General features: G+C 44.2%; 1 protein-coding gene across 5 annotated transcripts in view; it reads left to right on the top strand.

Annotated features, from left to right (window-relative positions):
* Nucleotides 1-115: 115 nt before the first annotated feature.
* The window catches only part of CREB3L3 (cAMP responsive element binding protein 3 like 3), a gene marked incomplete at its 5' end in the record, with an annotated part of 40542 nt that continues 21716 nt past the window's right edge, over nucleotides 116-18941 (top strand). For 3 of the 5 annotated variants that reach the window (XM_079917512.1, XM_079917514.1, XM_079917510.1), the window contains 2 exons: nucleotides 116-284; nucleotides 7893-7956. Of the gene's footprint in view, nucleotides 285-7797; nucleotides 7957-18641; nucleotides 18664-18941 lie in introns of those variants that run through there. The other 2 variants (XM_079917513.1, XM_079917511.1) reach the window with 2 other exon arrangements.

Here is an 18941-nt window from a genome sequence, read left to right as displayed (position 1 = left end):
CCAGCGCCGGGGAGCCGAGCCGGGCCCCGCCCCTCACCCCGACGCGTGCGCACCAGCCTGAGGCCGCCTCCTCGAAGGGAAAAGGGGAGGATACCGACTCTAGGCCACGCATGGAGCATGCGCACTCGCTCGTCTCCCACCGAGCGTGTGCGCATGTGCCTGGGGCGCCAGGAGGGCGTTCGGGAGAGGCAGGGCGAGAGCGAGGACGCGGTGGGCACGTGTGCGTGAGGGAGACGTCAGACCCTTAGAGCCTTGCAGGTGCCGGACTGGGAATACATCACTCGGTAAAATCCTCAAAAGTTGTGGGAGGGGCTCCCCTGGTGGCGCAGTGGTTGGGAGTCCTCCTGTCGATGCAGTGTACACGGGTTCGTGCCCCGGTCCGGGAAGATGCCTCATGCCGCGGAGCGGCTGGGCCCGTGAGCCATGGCCACTGAGCCTGCGTGTCTGGAGCCTGTGCTCCGCTACGGGAGAGGCCGCAACAGTGAGAGGCCCGCGTACCGCAAAAAAAAAAAAAAAAAAAAAAGTGGGAGACTTAAGTTGACCTCAGAGTCAAAGGCTTTTTGCCAATTATGGACACACACACACACACACACACACACACACACACACACATACACATACATAATATCAATTACCATCATTCTTTCACGAAAGAGAGGTCATTTAAAAACTTGTTGTTGTAAGTATATGTAACATAAAATTTACCATTTTACCATTTGTAAGTGCACAGCTCAGTGGCATTAAGTACATTCACACGGTTTGGCAACCATCCCCACTATCCATCTCCAGAACTTTCTCATCCTCCCAAACTGAAACTCTGTCCCCATGAAACACTGACTCCCCATTCTACTCCCCCAGACTACCACTGCTTTCTGCCTCTATGAATTCAACTCCTCTAGGGACCTCATATAAAGTGGAATCATACAATATTTGTCCTTTTGTGACTGTCTTATTTCACTCAACATAGTGTCCTCAAGGTTCATCCATGTTGTGGCGTGTGTCAGAATTTCCTTCCTTTTTAAGGCTGAATAATATTCCTCTGTATGGTTGGACCATGTTTTGTTTATCCGTTTACCCACTGATGGACATTTGGGTGTTTCCACCTTTTGGCTGTGATGAATAGTGCTGCTATGAATATGGGTGTACCAATATCTGTTCATATTCCTGCTTGCAATTTTTTTGGATATCTACTTAGAAGCGGAATTGCTGGATTATATGGTGTTTCTATGTTTAATTATTTTGAGGGATCATACTGTTTTCCACAGCGGCTACACCATTTTATGAGAAAGGTCATTTTTAACACCAATTAAAAAAAAAAAAGGAGGCAGTATATGGCACTGAATAAAGGCACAGCCATTTAAATGGGAAAAAGTTGGCTTCATGAAAAACTCACCACATTGCTTTTTTTGGCTCACATCTATGAGCACCTGTGTACATTTCATGGTAGGGTGCATCTTCACGTGGGAAAAAACAGAGAGGAAGGTTCAGTCCACCTCTTCTAGGTTCAGCCCAGGTCCCCTGGTCCCCCTGGCTCAGCCCTGCCCACTTCCTGTCCAGCCTCCCTGCAGTCATTCTTTTAACAGTTAATTTGCAAGCCTTTTAGGTGCTAGACCCGCGCTGGGCACTGAGAGATACAATGTTTAAAAAAATAGCTACATAATCTAAATATACATAATTGCAAAATGTGACAATGGTCTAAAAATGCAAAGTTGTAACCATAGCTCTCCCCTGATGAAAACTGCTCCCAGACACTGCCTGCCCCTCCACTTTTACAATCTGAGCTGTGTTTGTTTTGCCTCTCACTGCTCCCAGTCGCTCATCCAAAATTCAGAAGAATGCTCATCTAGCCTCAAATAATGCCATGACCTTTCCCAGATCTGGGCGTTTCCAATGTCTTTCTGTTCTGCAAAATGATTTCTCTATGATTTTATTTTATTTTAGGCTATATATACATATAGTCTTTTTTATTGAGCTGTAACTCACATGTAATAAACGCACAGTTCTTGAATGTTCAATTCCTTAAGCTTTTATAACTGTATACACCCATGAAACCATTCCCGGAAACAAGATGCAGAACATTTCCATCACTCCAGAAAGTTTTCTCGGTGTCCTATTCAGTTAATCCCCCTTGCCCCAAGCAGCAGTGGTGTGCTGGTAAATGTTTAACGATGGGCTTGTGAAACGAGAGATTTAGAGAGAGAGAGAGAGAGAGAGAGAGGCTGGTTTGTAATTTGTAGTACTTGTCCTTTTATGTGGTGTATATATTCCCACCGAGACTTATTTCCATCTACCATGAAGTTGGAAAGGATAGTAACAATAGGCACCTATGAGCCAAGACAAGCTGGCTGCAGCCCCCTACTCCCCTACAGGCACCCTAGATTCTGATTTCTATCTCCAGAGATTAGTTTTGCATATTCTAGAGCTTCGTGGAAATGGAATTGTACAGTATGTACTCTTGTGCCCAACTTCTTTTGCTCAGCAAAATATTTTGGCCATTCATCCATGTGATTGCATGTAACAGTAATTTGGTTTTTTCCTTGCTGTATGTATGATATTCCATCGTGTGTATCTGGGGGACTGCCCTTCATGTAGACCAATCAGTTAGTTCTTTTTTTTTTATTGAAATATAGTCAATTTACAATGTTTCAGGTGTACAACAAAGTGATTCAGTTATGTATATATTATATATTTTTCAAATTCTTTTCCATTATAGGTTATTAAATGATATTGAATATAGTTCCCTGTACTATACAATAGGTCCTTGTTGTTTATTTTATGTATAGTGGTGTGTATCTGTCAATCACAAATTCCTAATTTATCTCCTCCCTTTCCCCTTTGGTAACCATAAGTTTGTTTTCTATGTCTGTGAGCCTGTTTCTGTGTTGTAAAGAGTTTCATTTGTATCATTATTTTTAGATTTCACATATATGTGACATATGATATTTGTCTTTGTCTGACTTAGTATAATAATAATCTCTAGGTCCATCCATGTTGCTGTAAATGGCATTATTTCATTCTTTTTTTTTTTATGGCTGAGTTAAATTAGTTCTTGAGGAGGATCAAGGGATCAAATCTTTTCTAATGAGCAGAATTTTCTCCTCGATTCCTAGTTGGGGGCTCAGCCTACATTAAATCTGATTCTCCCTGTTCCTTCCAGTTCCCTATTCCTTGGAATTCCCAATACACCCTGCTTGTTTCTGGCGTATGGCTCTCGCTGCATTCTGATTCCCTTCCCTGCTCTCTTATTCTATCTTCCCGTCTAGTTATGAACATTTTGAAGGCAAGGAAGCTGTTGGATTTGTCTCTTTCTCTTCCAGTCCACCTCCTTGGATAGTGGAAGCCTCTGAATATATGCTACTTGAATTAATGAAATGGGTGCTCCTGTCCTTGGGAGGCGAACTTCCTGCTAATCACCTGATGCTCGGCCCTTGTTATAGAACATAAGCTTTTATTGTTGAGATTACAGCAGACTTGCCCTCCAGCCCCTTCTCTATCTTAACCACGGAGTACATTTTTCTCTGTAACCTCACCCTGTTACCTATCTCTCTGCTTATCATTGGTTCCAATCACATCTTTCTTGATACATCTGTTCCCTGGTCCCAGAGACTTGGATCTCTCTGAAATCTCCCCCTCCCCATGGAAATTAGTTTCTAATGGCTTTGTTGATAGATTCAATTCAAAGTGGTGTTTATCTTGCTCAGGAACAATTTAGCATTAATATCACATGTGTACACTCGGCCTATCTCGGAATGCACCCTGAACTTTATCTCTCTCACCTGGGCAATGGATTAACTGGAAGAATGGCTGACCTGACCCCTTTGCATACTGCAGTTGAGCGCTATCTAGACTACCTACAACCCAGCAATTCTACCCCTAGGCATATGCCCTTCTATAACCAGGAGACACGTACGCTAATGTTCTCTTTGGCAAAAATCTGGAAACAATACGAATATCCATTGATGGAAAAATATGTTCCAGTATAGTCCCCAAAGAAATATTAGGCAGCAGTAAACTCACAAATGACAACAACAACGTAAAAAAGTCTTAGAAAGTTACAGAAGACTTTTGACGACACCATTTTTTTTTTGTTTTTTAGATTTTATTTAATTTTGGCTGCATTGGGTCTTTGTTGCTGTGTGCAGGCTTTCTCTAGTTGTGGTGAGCGGGGGCTACTCTTCGTTGCTGTGCGCAGGCTTCTCATTGTGGTGGCTTCTCTTGTTGCAGAGCACGGGCTCCAGGCACACAGGCTTCAGTAGCTGTGGCATATGGGCTCAGGAGTTGTGGCTCATGGGCTCTAGAGCGCAGGCTCAGTAGTTGAGGTGCATGGGCTTAGTTGCTCCGCAGCATGTGGGATCTTCCCGGACTAGGGCTCAAACCGGTGTCCCCTGAAATGGCAGGCGGATTCTTAACTGCTGCGCCACCAGGGAAGTCCCCATCACCTCAATTTTTTTTAAAAGTAAAAAGTATTTATACTCAAAACATCACATCCTAATTATATTTTGCTATTATGTGTGCTTTTTAATTTGCTTTGATTTTCACCTATTTTCATTGTTTTTGTTATTGTATCTGTTTGGTGGAAATATGATGGGGAGGTACTTTCTGTACTTTTTTAACTTTGTGTCATTGACATCACATTGGCAGATTGAAATGGTCCCTAGTGGGAGTATTTACACTCTGGAAATTGGCAAATGATACAAATGAGGGCTTGATTTATTGTGTTTTTGATTGCATAGAATGAGTCAGAAAATATTTTGGTAAAGGATCGGTCAATATTTTCTGCTTTGTGGGCCCTACATCTCTATTGCATGTCTGTACGGAGAGAGCAGCCACAGACCACACTAACCAAATGGGCATGGCCAGGTGCCAATAAAACTTTATTTACATAAACCGGCAGAGGATCATAGCATGCCAACTCCTGGTTTAGGCTTTAAAAAGTGGTGGAGACATGCCGTGGAGCGGCTGGGCCCGTGAGCCATGGCCGCTGAGCCTGCACGTCCAGAGCCTGTGCTCCGCAATGGGAGAGGCCACAGTAGTGAGAGGCCCACGTACCGCAAAAAAAAAAAAAAAGTGGTGGAGAAAAGTTAATAATGCAGATTAAATGTCAAAATGTGTGTGTCTACTATTGTTAGGTTGTGACTAGCACACACACACAGAAATGGAAAGATATTTTCCAGTATTCAAAAACCGTTACATGATTCACCAAAGAAGACATTCACATTATTGATGAACAAGTGAAATTCCAACATACATCTTCACTTTCATGTTACTTATTAACATAAATGAAAAATATTGCCAATGTTCATGTCAGAACTACACTTGTTCCATCATTTGCCACCAGAGGTTGGCTATGGATACAAGAGTTTGGCAAAAATCAACCAAAACCTATTCTGAGATTCAAGTGGCTATGTATAATTTATAATACAGTATCGTATATGTGATTATTATTTGTAAATTGTGTCCTACACCTCCTTTATATTGTTAACATTTAAACGTATATATTAGGGGGCTTCCCTGGTGGCACAGTGGTTGAGAGTCCGCCTGCCGATGCAGGGGACATGGGTTCGAGCCCTGGTCAGGGAAGATCCCACATGCCGCAGAGCAACTAAGCCCATGCGCCATAACTACTGAACCTGCTCTCTAGAGCCCGGGAGCCACAACTACTGAGCCCATGTGCCACAACTATTGAAGCCCATGAGCCTAGATCCCGTGCTCTGCAACAAGAGAAGCCACCACAATGAGAAGCCCATGCACCATAAAAAAGAGTAGCCCCCACTCGCCGCAACTAGAGAAAGCTCACGTGCATCAACGAAGACCCAAGGCAGCCAAAAAATATAAAATAAATAATAATAAATATATATATTATATAATGCATGTATATTATATACGTGTAATGTATATTCGACATATAGATATGTCTGCAGTGCATGTATATTATACACATGTATATTCGACATATAGAGATGTCTGCAATGCATGTATATTATACACATGTAATGTATATTCAACATATAGAGATGTCTGCAATGCATGTAGTTATACATGTATAATATATATTAGATATACAGAGATATCTAAATTCCCTTTCAAGAGAGCCGGTTGTTAAACACAGACCAACACACCACTACTTTTATACATTGGGGAGCTGAAATATTCCTCCACCAAAACGGTGTGTGTTCATTCAACTAACATTTATTGAGCGTCTACTCCCTGCCAGGCAGAAAGACCTACCCCAGGGGATATGGATATTCACTAATTACTTCATTCAACAGAAACGTCTGTGATCATTCCCTGCATCAGCTTCGATCCAGATACTTAGCTATTCAGAGAGAGAAAGGGATATGGGGTTAAGAAAAAACTCAGGAAGTAGCAAATAAGTGGACAAAAGCACAGAGGCCCATCTCTGTGATGCCATCCCTAGAGGGATTTTTTTGTGTTTTTTGCTTGTTTGTTTTGTTTTTCTTTTCATTTTGTTGGTGGCCGCACCACCCGCGTCTTGAGGGATCTTTGTTCCCCAGCCAGGGATGGAACCTCAGACAGACCTGGGCAGTGAAAGTGCAGAGTCCTAACCACTGGACTGCCAAGGAATTCCTATCTCTTTCTTTCTTTCTTTCTTTCTTTCTTTCTCTCTCTCTTTCTTTCTTTCTTTCTTTCTTTCTTTCTTTCTTTCTTTCTTTCTTTCGTTCTTTTCTTCCTTTCTTTCTCTTTCTTCCTTCCTTCCTTTCTTTCTTTTCTTTCTCTCTTTTTCTTCCTTCCTTTCTTTCTTTCTTTCCCCTTCCTTCCCTCCTTCCTTCCTTTTTACCTCCTTTTATTATTTGATTATTTTTCTTGAGATATAATTGACATATAACATTATATTAGTTTCAGGTGTACAGCCTAATGATTTGGCTTATGTATATATTGAGAAACAATCACCACAACAAGACTAGTTAACATCCGTCACCACACATAGTTAACAAACACCTTTTTTTTTTCTTGTGATGAGAAATTTTAAGACCTCCTCTCTTTGCAACCTTCAAATATACAACACGGTACGATTACCTATAGTCACCATGCTGTACATTGTGTCCTCAGGACTCATTTTATAACTGGAAGTTTGTACCTTTTGACACCTTTCACCCATTTCTCTCCCCTCCCATCCTCACCCCTAGAGTTGTTTTTCTTTTTTAATGATGTTGTATCATGTCCTGAACAATGGATGGGCAAGATGATATCTATTTTACAGCTGTGCAAAAAGGGTCCTTGCAGATGAACAAGAATTAGGAGGAATGTGGAAAAGGAGTTTGACTTGGGGCAGGGGTGGTTAATAGGTGAAATTTACTTTTTGCCTTCCCTTTATTTATTTATTTCATAGCACTGTTATTTAGTAAGAAACAGATAAGCATTGTCTTTTAAAATTTATTATTATTTTTTTAATCGAGGCATCATGTATGTAATGCAAAATCCACCCTTCTAAAGTGTATGGGGACTTCCCTGGCGGTCCAGTGGTAAAGACTCCGTGCTTCCACTTCAGGGGACACGGGTTCGATCCCTGGCTGGGGAACTAAGATCCTGCATGCTGTGTGGCAAGGCCAAAAAATTATAAAAAAATATAGTGCACGGATCAGTGGTTTTTAGTATATTCACTGTGTTGTGCAACCCTCACTGCTATCTAGTTCCAGAACATTCCATCGCCCCCAAAAGAAACCCCGTTCCCATTAGCCATTGCTCCCCAGCCCCCGGAAACTTGCTTTTCTGCCTCCAGTTTGCCCTCAGCTTCTGACTGTGCCCATAAATGTCTGCGGAAGGGATGAAGTCAAATGGAGTTTTGATGGGATGTCGTAATCACTTCGATCAAAGTCCCAAACTCAAGGTTTCTAGAGTGAGCGATGACTTTATTTTTTCTTTTTTTACAGGGGCAATTAAAAATCTCCGGGGCTTGGCAAGATCAGATGGTTGGGTGCAGATTTCTCTCTCAAGGTCAGTACCTCAGGTGACCTTCAGTTTATGAAGGTGTTTCTTCATCAGTCTGATTTCTTTCTTCCTTCCTTCTTTGTTTTTTTTTCTTCCTTTTTTTAATATTTGTTTATTTATTTAGGCTGCGCCGGATCTTAGTTGCAGCATGCCGAATCTTCGTTGCAGAATGCAGGGTCCTTTAGTTGTGGCATGCAGACTGTTAGTTACGGCATACATGCGGGATACAGTTCCCCGACCAGGGATCAAACCTGGGACCCCTGCACTGGGAGCGCGGAGTCTTACCCACTGGACCACCAGGGAAGTCCCCGGCAGTCTGACTTCTGTTTCCTGTAAAGCATCAGAAACATTGTTCAGATAATTCAGCAAAGGAGGAGTCCCTCAGAAACGTGGGGCCTTGGAAAACTCATCTCACCCCTCTGGGTCTCAGTTTCCCCTTTGGCAACACCATTTCCTCCTTTGACACGAGAGCAGGGCTCTGCAAACTTTTTCTGTAAAGGACCAGATAATAAATATTTTCGGTTCTGAGGGCCAGTCTCTGTCGCAAAAATATAGACAAATGGGTGTGGCCAGGCGACACTGACATTGGCATTTCATATCATTTTCAGTAACAGAAAATATTCTTAAAACTTTTTCTCAACCGGTTAAAGAGTGTAAAATGCATTCTTGAAGACAATACAACAGCAGGTGGTGAGCTGGCTTTGGCCCATGGGCTGTGGTTTGCCAACCCCTGATCTAGGGCATCAGGACATTGGTTACACTTCGAGGCATTTGGGGTATAAGACGTGGCATGTTCCTCATAACTAAGTTAAGGCAAATCATTCATTCATTCAACAGCTACAGCAGTTCAAATTTTTATTGAACCCCTACTCTGTTCCAAGCTCTTATGGAGCTCACAGTCTGATAGGGAAAAATAGGCCACAAACAAATAAAAAACAGTATGTCCCATTTCAGCAAGTGCCGCGGAAGAAAAATAGCAAATGCAAGAGAAGAGGAAACACAGAAGCTGGGAATAGGGCAAAAGTCACAGTTTTAGGGCTTCCCTGGTGGCGCAGTGGTTGAGAGTCCGCCTGCCGATGCAGGGGACACCGGTTCATGCCCTGGTCTGGGAGGATCCCACATGCCTCGGAGTGGCTGGGCCCGTGGGCCATGGCCACTGGGCCTGCGCGTCTGGAGCCTGTACTCCACAACGGGAGGGGCCGCGGCGGTGAAAGACCCGCATACTGCCAAAAAAAAAAAAAAGTCACAGTTTTAAATAGAATGTCAGGGACTTCCCTGGGGGTGCAGTGGTTAAGAATCCACGCTCCCAATGCAGGGGGCCTGGGTTTCATCCCTGGTAAGGGAACTACGTCCCACATGCATGCCGCGACTAAGGAGCCCGTGAGCCTCAACTAAGACCCGGCACAACCAAATAAATAAATAGGATGTCAGGGACGGTCTCATTGAGAAGGTGACATTTGGCAAAAGCAGAAAAAGTTGGGAGTGTGCTCCATCGAGATCTGGAAGAAGGGTTCTGAGGCAGATGACACAGCCAGTGCAAAGGTCCTGGGGCAGGACCGCACCTGGCGTGTTGGAGGGACAGCCAGGAGTCCCGGGTGCCTGGAGCAGAGTGAGGCAGAGTGGATAAGACTGCTGATGGATGGATGTGGGGTGTGAGGGAAAGAGAAAACTCAAGGACAACCCAACGTTTTGACCTTGAGCACTGGAAGGCTGGAGCTTCCGTTTAGTGAGACAGGAAGGGCAGCAGGAGGAGCACATTTGGGGGAATGGCAGGTGCTCAGTCAGCCACATTGAATTTGGGAGGCTTGTGAGACGCCCGCATGGAGATGGCAAAAGGCAGTTGGATATACAGGCCATTTGCCAACCTTAAGCAGTTAACCCTGAAAACAAGGTCAGACTTCTAGAAATGATAGGCATAGCAGAAGCACTTGCTGCATTTGCCGTAGGGATTAAGCTAGTTTTTGTTTGTTTGTTTGTTTTGTTTTTGGCCATGCCCCACTGGCATGTTGGATCTTAGTTTCCGGAGGAGGGATCGAACCCAGACCCCCTGCAGTGGAAACACGGAGTCTTAACCACTGGACCGCCAGGGAAGTCCCTAAGCTAGTTCATTTTGAATCTAATAACTCACATCTGATATCTTGGAGAGGTGGTACTGGACTTTATAAATAATCACAGCTTTTGGGGGGGAAAAGGTCCAAGCATTATTCTAATATTTGAGAAGGAATGGGTAACGTCTTATGACATCAGGTAAATATCTGATAAATATTTGATGGGGAAAATGAATGAATAAATGAGTGATGAAGGAAGGAAGGCTCTGAAAATGAGTGATTTGTCTTCCCAAAAGTCCCTGGCACAGCTGGCATGGATGCCCTCTCCCAGGAGGACTATCTTCCTTTCTGACTGCCATGCTGCTGATGCTCTGCTCACATCCCAAAGCGCAATGGTTACACCTTCCGTCTCGTGATCCACACAGAAAATCCCTAATTTGTAGCATCTGCTGATTCCTGAGGTGTAAATACCCCAACCTTGGCCAATTTCAGTCTACCTGCGTGATGTCATTGAATCTCACCAGCCAGAGGAAGCCAGCTCCAGCTCACCACTGTACCTGAGTCTTTTCGGGCCTTGGACCCAACATCATCTCTTAGCCTGAGCATATATATTACCTATCTCCTCTGTCCTTCTATGTCTTCAGTGTGAAATACCAGCCAGTTCCTGCAGATGTTGGATGAAATTATGTGGATCAAAATACTTCAGGAGAGGGACTTCCCTGGTGGTCCAGCGGTTAAGATTCTGCGCTTCCAATGCAGGGGGGCGAGGGTTCGATTCCTGGTCAGGGAACTAGATCCCTCATGCCGCAACTAAAGATCCCTCATGCTGAAAGTAAATATCCCGCACGCCACAACCAAGATCCTGCATGCCCCGACTAAGACCCGGTTTAGCCCAATAAATAAATAAATATTTTTAAACAACACTTTGGAGGGGCAAAGAATGGCATGCTACACAAATGCAAGGCGTACGTACAGATAAAAAGCACAAATTAAGAGATGGTGTGTATACACACCAAGGGGCTTTGGAAAGTAACAAAGCTGTTCAAATTTGTCAACATCTTTGACAACGACTGAATGGGATTTAATTCATTGAGAGTCCTAGTGTGTAAAGCATGGTGGGAGAGTAGGATCATGGCCCCAGGATAGGGGAGTCCTGGAGACCTTGGCAGGGGGCAGGGGGAGGAATCAGGACAAGGAGGGGGCACAAAAATAACCTCCCACTCCTCCCCACTTCCCAGGAGACCTGGGTTTGGCGGGGAGGGAGGGCGTGGGTGGGGCCGCCAGGGAAGGAGGTTGAGAAGGCAGTTGCTCGCGGGGTCCACTAGAGGGCGCCAGGGACTGAGAAGTTGACCGGTCTCCCCCAGCCTCAGGCCAGGCCTGGGTGGGAAGGGGAGGGGTCCACTGGGTGACGCTGGGCAGCTGTCTATAGAAGAGGACCTGGGGGCCTAAGTCTCTGAACATGGAATTCCAGAGTTGGGGGTTTGGAGGAGAGGGGTTGAAAAATTAGAGCAGGAGTCTGCAAAAAAAATTTTAAAGGGCCACGTAGCAAATAGCTTAAACACAGCCCATCACAGTTAGTCAACTCTGCTCTTCTTGTCCCCAAACAGCCACAGACCATACAGTCCATAAATGGGCGTGCTGTGCGCCACGGAATTTTATTTTTTGAGGCTGAAATTTGAATTTCATGTAATTTTCCTGTGTCGCGAAATAATTTTTTCCTATATTTTTAATGTTTGGTTGTTTTTTTTTTTAAGAAGATGTTGGGGGTAAGAGTTTATTTATTTATTTATTTTTGGCTGTGTTGGGTCTTCATTTCTGTGTGAGGGCTTTCTCTAGTTGTGGCGAGCGGGGGCCACTGTTCATCGCAGTGCGCGGGCCTCTCACTATCGCAGCCTCTCTTGTTGCGGAGCACAGGCTCCAGACGCACAGGCTCAGTAGTTGTGGCTCACGGGCCTAGTTGCTCCGCAGCATGTGGGGTCCTCCCAGACCAGGACTCGAACCCGTGTCCCCTGCATTAGCAGGCAGACTCTCAACCACTGCGCCACCAGGGAAGCCCTTCTTCCTATATTTTTAAAGCGAAATAATTATTCTGTATTTTAAAATTATTTGAAAATGCAAAAGCTGCTCTTTGCTCTCAGTCTTTACAAAGACAGACTATGGGGGTATAGTTTGTCAGTGGACTAGGGATGATAATAAATATTTGTCTGACACTAGGAACCAGGTATTAAGTGCCTCAATGCAGTGGCTTACATAGCACACTTAAAAGCTGAAGGACATCTTGTTTTAACACTCACTCCTCTATAAGCCAGAAAGTGTCAGTAATAATTATGCAAAGCAACCAATAATTGTAATAGCCATAAGAGAAATATGGAGTGAAATTTTTTCTTTCATTGAACACCAGCTATATAATCACACCAGTAACATACGTAAAATAAATATCCCAGTCCGATATACACACTACTAAATGTTAAATAGGTAGCTAGTGGGAAGCAGCCACATAGCACAGGGAGATCAGCTTGATGCTTTGTGACCACCTAGAGGGGTGGGATAGGGAGGGTGGGAGGGAGATGCAAGAGGGAGGAGATACAGTGATATATGTATATGTATAGCTGGTTCACTTTGTTATACAGCAGAGACTAACACACCATGGTAAACCAATTATACTCCAATAAAGATGTTAAAAAATTAAATAAATAGGGCTTCCATGGTGGCGCAGTGGTTGAGAGTCCGCCTGCCGATGCAGGGGACACGGGTTCATGCCCCGGTCCGGGAAGATCCCACATGCCATGGAGTGGCTGGGCCCGTGAGCCATGGCCGCTGAGCCTGCGTGTCCGTAGCCTGTGCTCCGTAACGGGAGAGGCCACAACAGTGAGCGGCCCGCGTACCGCAAAAAAAAAAATAAATAAATAAATAAATAAATAAATAAATATCCCAGTCCCAATAAAGGGAAAAAGGTGATGAATGGATACATTTTAATTCCATTAATGAATTTTTTTTTAAAGAAAAACTTCTCTTTACATGTAGGTACATATCTCTGCTGATCTGTTGCAGCAATGAATAATAGCTTTATAGTTTAATAAGTTTAAATCATCAAACAAGAATAATAATTTAAAGGAGGAAATTATTGATATTTCCATTTTAAAGATACGGCTCAAATCCAGTAAAAATGAATTAAAATTTGAGCTTGCCAAACAAAAATATTATAATTTGCAATTGGTGCACTGTCTAAACTTTTAAACAGAAATAGAAGGTCCAAGTGGTCAGATAGGGAAAAAAAAAAAAAAGTGAAGTAGCTCAAACTCTGTTTCTTTGCATTTAAAATCACTGGCCCATCACTGTTTATTTCAAATCTACTGTTTAAACACAAGATCGTGTAATACCACAAGGGTTGGAAATATGAACTGTTTCCAAAGAGAACTCAAAAGAATTAGAATCGTTAAGAACTAACTCTTCAAATGAATGTGTATAGCTGAGTCTGTGTGTGTCTGGAGCCAAATGCATTGCATGAAGTTCTCCAAATTCACTTCTGTGTAAAATACAATGTTTATTAAAGGATAAGTAATAAAATGTGCTAATTCAAAACTTCCAGTGGTTAAACCACAGCAATTGTTCAGACCAAGAGTGGACAGGCCATGACTTGTCAGCCAAATCCAGCTTATTTTTGTAGGAGCTAAGGAGTGTTTTTTGTTGTTGTTTTTTTTAACTGGTTGGGAAAAAAATCAAAAATAGAGGGACTTCCCTGGTGATCCAGTGGTTAAGACTTCGCCTTCCAATGCAGGGTGTGTGGGTTCGATCCCTGGTCGGGGAGCTAAGATCCCACATGCCTCGTGGCCAAAAAACCAAAGCATAAAACAGAAGCAGGGCTTCCCTGGTGGTGCAGTGGTTGGGAGTCCACCTGCCGATGCAGGGGATATGGGTTCGTGCCCCAGTCCGGGAGGATCCCACATGCCGTGGAGCGGCTGGGCCCATGAGCCATGGCCACTGAGCCTGCGCGTCCGGAGCCTGTGCTCCGCAACAGGAGAGGCCACAACAGTGAGAGGCCTGCGTACCGCAAAAAAAAACCAACCAAACAAAAACAGAAGCAGTATTGTAACAAATTCAAGGAAGACTTTAAAAATGGTCCACATCCAAAAAATATCTTTAAAAAAAATCAAAAAGAGAATAATATTTCACATGTGCAAACTATAGAGGATTCAAATTTCAGTGTCCATGTAAAGAGCTTTCCTGGCACTGGGCCATATTCATTGATGAATTGTCTGCAGTGGCTTTCTTGCTGGGATCACAAGCAGAGTAGTTGCCATCTGGCCCAAACAGGTGAAAATATTTACTATCTGGCCCTTTATGGAAAAACTTTGCTCACTCCCTGGTTTAGACCAGTAAAAGATTTCTTAAGGGGAGATTATTTCGACACTGACATTGTTCAGCATTGTCTATGCACGTTGATAAAAAAATAATAATAAAATCAGGTTTATTATCAGTTTCTGAATTCTCTGCAGACAATGGGCTCCCCTTTTTTACTTCAGATTTTCTTTTTTATAAATTGAAGTGTAGTTGATTTACAGTGTGTGTTAGTTTCTGGTGTACAGCAAAGTGTATCGGATAGATACACTTTTCAGATTCTTTTCCATTATGGTTTATTAAAAGATACTGAATATAGTTTCCTGTGCTATACCGTAGGACCTTGTTGTTTATCTATTTCATATGTAGTAGTTTGAATCTGCTAATCGCAAACTCCTAATTTATCCTTCCCCCACTTCCTTACCCCTTTGGTAACCATACATTTGTTTTCTGTTTTGTAAATAAGTTCATTTGTATCATGTTTTAGATTCCACATATAAGTGCTATCATATGATATTTGTCTTTCTCTGCTTGACTTACTTCACTTAGTATGATAATCTCTAGGTCCATCCATGTTGCCGCAAATGGCATTATTTCATTCTTTTTTATGGCTGAGTAGTATTCCATTGCATATATACCACATCTTTATCCATTCACCTGTTGATGGACACTTATGTTGTTTCCATGCCTTAGCTATTGTAAATAGTGCTGCTGTGAACATTGGGGTGCACGCATATATTAGAATTAGAGTTTTCTCTGGATGTATGCCCAGGAGTGGGATTGCTGGATCATAGGGCAACTCTAGTTTTAGTTTCTTAAGGAATCTCCATAGCTGCTGCACCAGTTTACATACCCACCAACAGTGTAGGAGGGTTCTCTTTTCTCCACACCATCACCAGCATTTTTTTATCTGCAGACTTTTTGATGATGGCCATTCTGAACAGTGTGAGGTGATGCCTCATAGTAGTTTTGATCTGCATTTCTCTAATAATTAGCGATGTTGAGCATCTTTTCATGTGCCTCTTGGACATCTATATGTCTTCTTTGGAGAAATGTTGATTTAGGTCTTCCGCTCATTTTTTGTTTGGGTTGTTTGGGTTTTTTTATTATTGAGTTATACAAGCTGTTTGTATATTTTAGAAATTAATGGGCCTCGTTTTTGATAGCACCTGGGGTGAGCTGCTCCCCTCTCCCCAGCCGTGGTATGCCACCGCTCGTGTATAAGAGTTCTCTGGATCTTTACTATTCTCCCCATTTTGGGAGGAGTAGAGGCACAGAGAGGGCAAATAACTTGCTCAAGGTCACACGGCTTGCAAGAGGAGGGGCTGGAATTGAATCCAGAGAGCCGTAACCATGACATTCGCTCTGTGCTAGATGACACGACAAAGCCCCGGCCTGTTGTTGCCATGAGCCCTGCTACCTGGGGTTGACTCTGGCTCACCCCGGGGGCAGCTCTGACTTAGCGTTGCTGCCTTGAATTTCAGCATCGCTACTTACAAGCTAGCGCTTGGGCTAGAGCATCCCCTCCGCGAGCCTCAGTTTACTTATCGGCAAAATGGGTATTTACAAAGTCCCCAACTCATTTGGGGTTTTTGGAGGATCAAGTTTATTTGTGTACTTTGCACAGTGCCTGGCACAGTGAGTGATCAATAAATTTTAGCTGTGGTTTTGATGAGACTGGGTGCCCAGACGCAGAAGCTGGGCCTAGGAGAAATGGCATTGTTTTTTGTGGAGAAGGGATGTCCAAGAGAGTGGGGGTGGGGATGGTTTGAGAGAATTCAATGCAGAGTGAGTTCTCCATGCATGTTTGTCTGTTTGTTTTGGAGGCCCCGCTGGGATTCTCCATGCACGTTTGCATGCAAATTGCATATACAAAATAAACCTAATGAAAGGTAAGAAATGACTTTTCAGTCCTTTTTTAAACTGTCTGATTCTGTCAAGAAGCACTCAAATTGGGTGCTGTTGTGTCTTTAACACATTTTTGCTAAGTTTTTAAGAGTCACCTAATCCAGAACCTTCCACAGGCAACAGTAGCTCTCTAGAATATAATAACATTGTTTATTTTCTTTTGCATCTGTTTTAGGCACCTGATACTTAAAAAAACCCAAAACCTGGTGTTATAATGTTTCCTTTTAAGATACATTTTAATTAATTAATTTATTTTTATTTTTGGCTGTGTTGGGTCTTCATTTCTGTAGGAGGGCTTTCTCTAGTTGCGGCAAGGGGGCGCCCCTCTTCATCGCAGTGTGCGGGCCTCTCACTATCGCGGCCTCTCTTGTTGCAGAGCACAGGCTCCAGACGCACAGGCTTAGTAGTTGTGGCGCACGGGCCTAGTTGCTCCGCGGCATGTGGGATCTTCCCAGACCAGGGCTTGAACCTGTGTCGCCTGCATTGGCAGGCAGATTCTCAACCACTGCGCCACCAGGGAAGCCCTAAGATACATTTGTTGAAGAAAGTTTAGTACCATCTTCAGCATTATTATGTATTTGGCTTTTTTCTTCAATAAATTTATTTTTGAAAGACATTTAGTAACACGATGGTAAATTAGACCAGTATCAGATGCCCCAATTAGGAGGTAATTGTAAAAGCAATGTAACATGAAAATAAATGTTACTAGGGACTTCCCTGGCGGTCCAGTGGTTGACTCAGCGCTTCCACTGCAGGGGGCACGGGTTCAATCCCTGGTCCTTCCGGGAACTAAGATCCCACATGCTACACTGCGCCGCCAAAAAAAACAAAAAGTTACTAAATTCTCTTGAGGGTTTTGGTGATCATTTAAGTGTACTCTAACTTGGAGATTCTGTTGGTGATCTGAGATTTCTACAGTGTTCTTCCTGCAGCAGGGAGGACATTTGGGGATTAACCATGCTCCCAGAGAGAAGAATCAGGGCGCAGTTCTTTCTTAACACTTTCTCAGCCCGTTCCACCTCGCTCATGCGTGAACGGGATTGTCCCCTACCTGGTGGGCTTCTCCATATATATGTACACAACGTGGCCCACGACTCTTATCAAACTACACTCCTGGTCAGATTCTCCCTGGGATTAAACATTAACCCCAATGTTTAACCTGGAGGGGGCTTCATTTTATATAACCTTTAGATCCATCGTCCCATTTTGCAGATGGGGAACCAGAGTCTCAGAGGGGAGGAGGGACTCTGTGATGTCACAGCCAAGTTGATTGCTGAGCTGGGGCTGGGACTTCGACCTCCTGGCACCCAGTCCAGAAAGCAATTGCACACAAAATGGGAAAGTTTTGAATTGATTAGAGACGGCACAGATATCGCAACTCGGCCGAGAGCAGGTGTATTTCTCTTGAGACCCGTGGCGCACACTGAATTGTGGGGTTTGCTCCACAGATGGGTTTGGAGCCACTTCAGTGGTGGTGGGGGATTGATTTCGTGGCTGGAGGTATATCGGTGATCAAAATATACGGGTCCCTGCTCCCTGGTGTAAACAGATAACATAGATAGATAAACAGAATTCCCTCCCATCAAAGGGGCTGTACTGGGTGTGACTGGGATGGGGGGGTGATTTTGGCTGGGGTGGTCAGGGCAGCTACTTGGAGAGGTGACCACCAGGCTTGGGTTTCATCACAGCTTTGAGGGGTGTTAGGGGTTGAATTGTATCCCCCAGGCCCAAATTCATATGTTGGAGTCCTAACCCCCAGGGCCTCAGAATGTGACTGTATTTGGAGTTGGGGGTTTTCAAAGAGGTAATCGAGTTAAGTGAGGTCACTAGGGTGAGCTCTAACCCATAAGACTGAGGTCCTTGTAAAAAGGGGACATTTGCACACAGAGATACAGGGACAAGATGGCATCTAAAAGGCAAGGAGAGGGGCTTCCTTGGTGGTGCAGTGGTTAAGAATCTGCCTGCCAGTGCAGGGGACACAGGTTCGAGCCCTGGTCTGGGAAGATCCCACATGCCATGGAGCAACTAAGCCCGTGCGCAGCAACTACTGAGCCTGCACGTCTGGAGCCCGCAAGCCACAACTACTGAAGCCCACACTGCTAGAGCCCGTGCTCCGCAACAAGAGAAGCCACTGTACTGAGAAGCCTGCGCACTGCAGCAAAGAGTAGCCCCCTGCTCACCACAACTAGAGAAAGCCTGCGCCCAGCAACGAGGACCCAACACAGCCGATAAATAAATAATAAATTCTTTAAAAAATAATGTAAAAGGCAAGGAGAGAGGCCTCAGAAGGAACCAGCCCTGCTGACACCTTGATCTTGGACTACCAGCCTCTGGGACTGGGAGAGAATACATTTCTGTTGTTGCAGGCCCCCAGTCTGTGGGACTTTGTTTCAGCAGCTACAGCAAACACATTCAGAAGGTGAGGGATGGAGGGCCAGGACGAATTCAGGCTCTGGGGACCCCGACATGCCTCCCCCACCCGAACCTTAAGGACTCCCTCCCAGAAGCCCCAGGGGTGGAGCCAGAGGAGACAAGGTCTCCTCGCCCACAAGGGGAAGGAAGCTGAGTTGACCACATCCACAGCCGTAGGAGGCCTCCTTTTCCTGGTGAGAGGGTCAGCTCTGACCCTTGGACCCACCAGCCATAAAATAATCACCAAGATGAGGTGAGATGAGATGGTGGTGTGACATGGGGGAA

Source organism: Stenella coeruleoalba (genome assembly GCF_951394435.1).
Source record: "Stenella coeruleoalba genome assembly, chromosome: 3".
Classification (NCBI taxonomy): Eukaryota; Metazoa; Chordata; class Mammalia; order Artiodactyla; family Delphinidae; genus Stenella; species Stenella coeruleoalba.
Note: the sequence above shows the minus strand (reverse complement) of the source record. Positions and strands in the feature narration are given on the sequence as shown.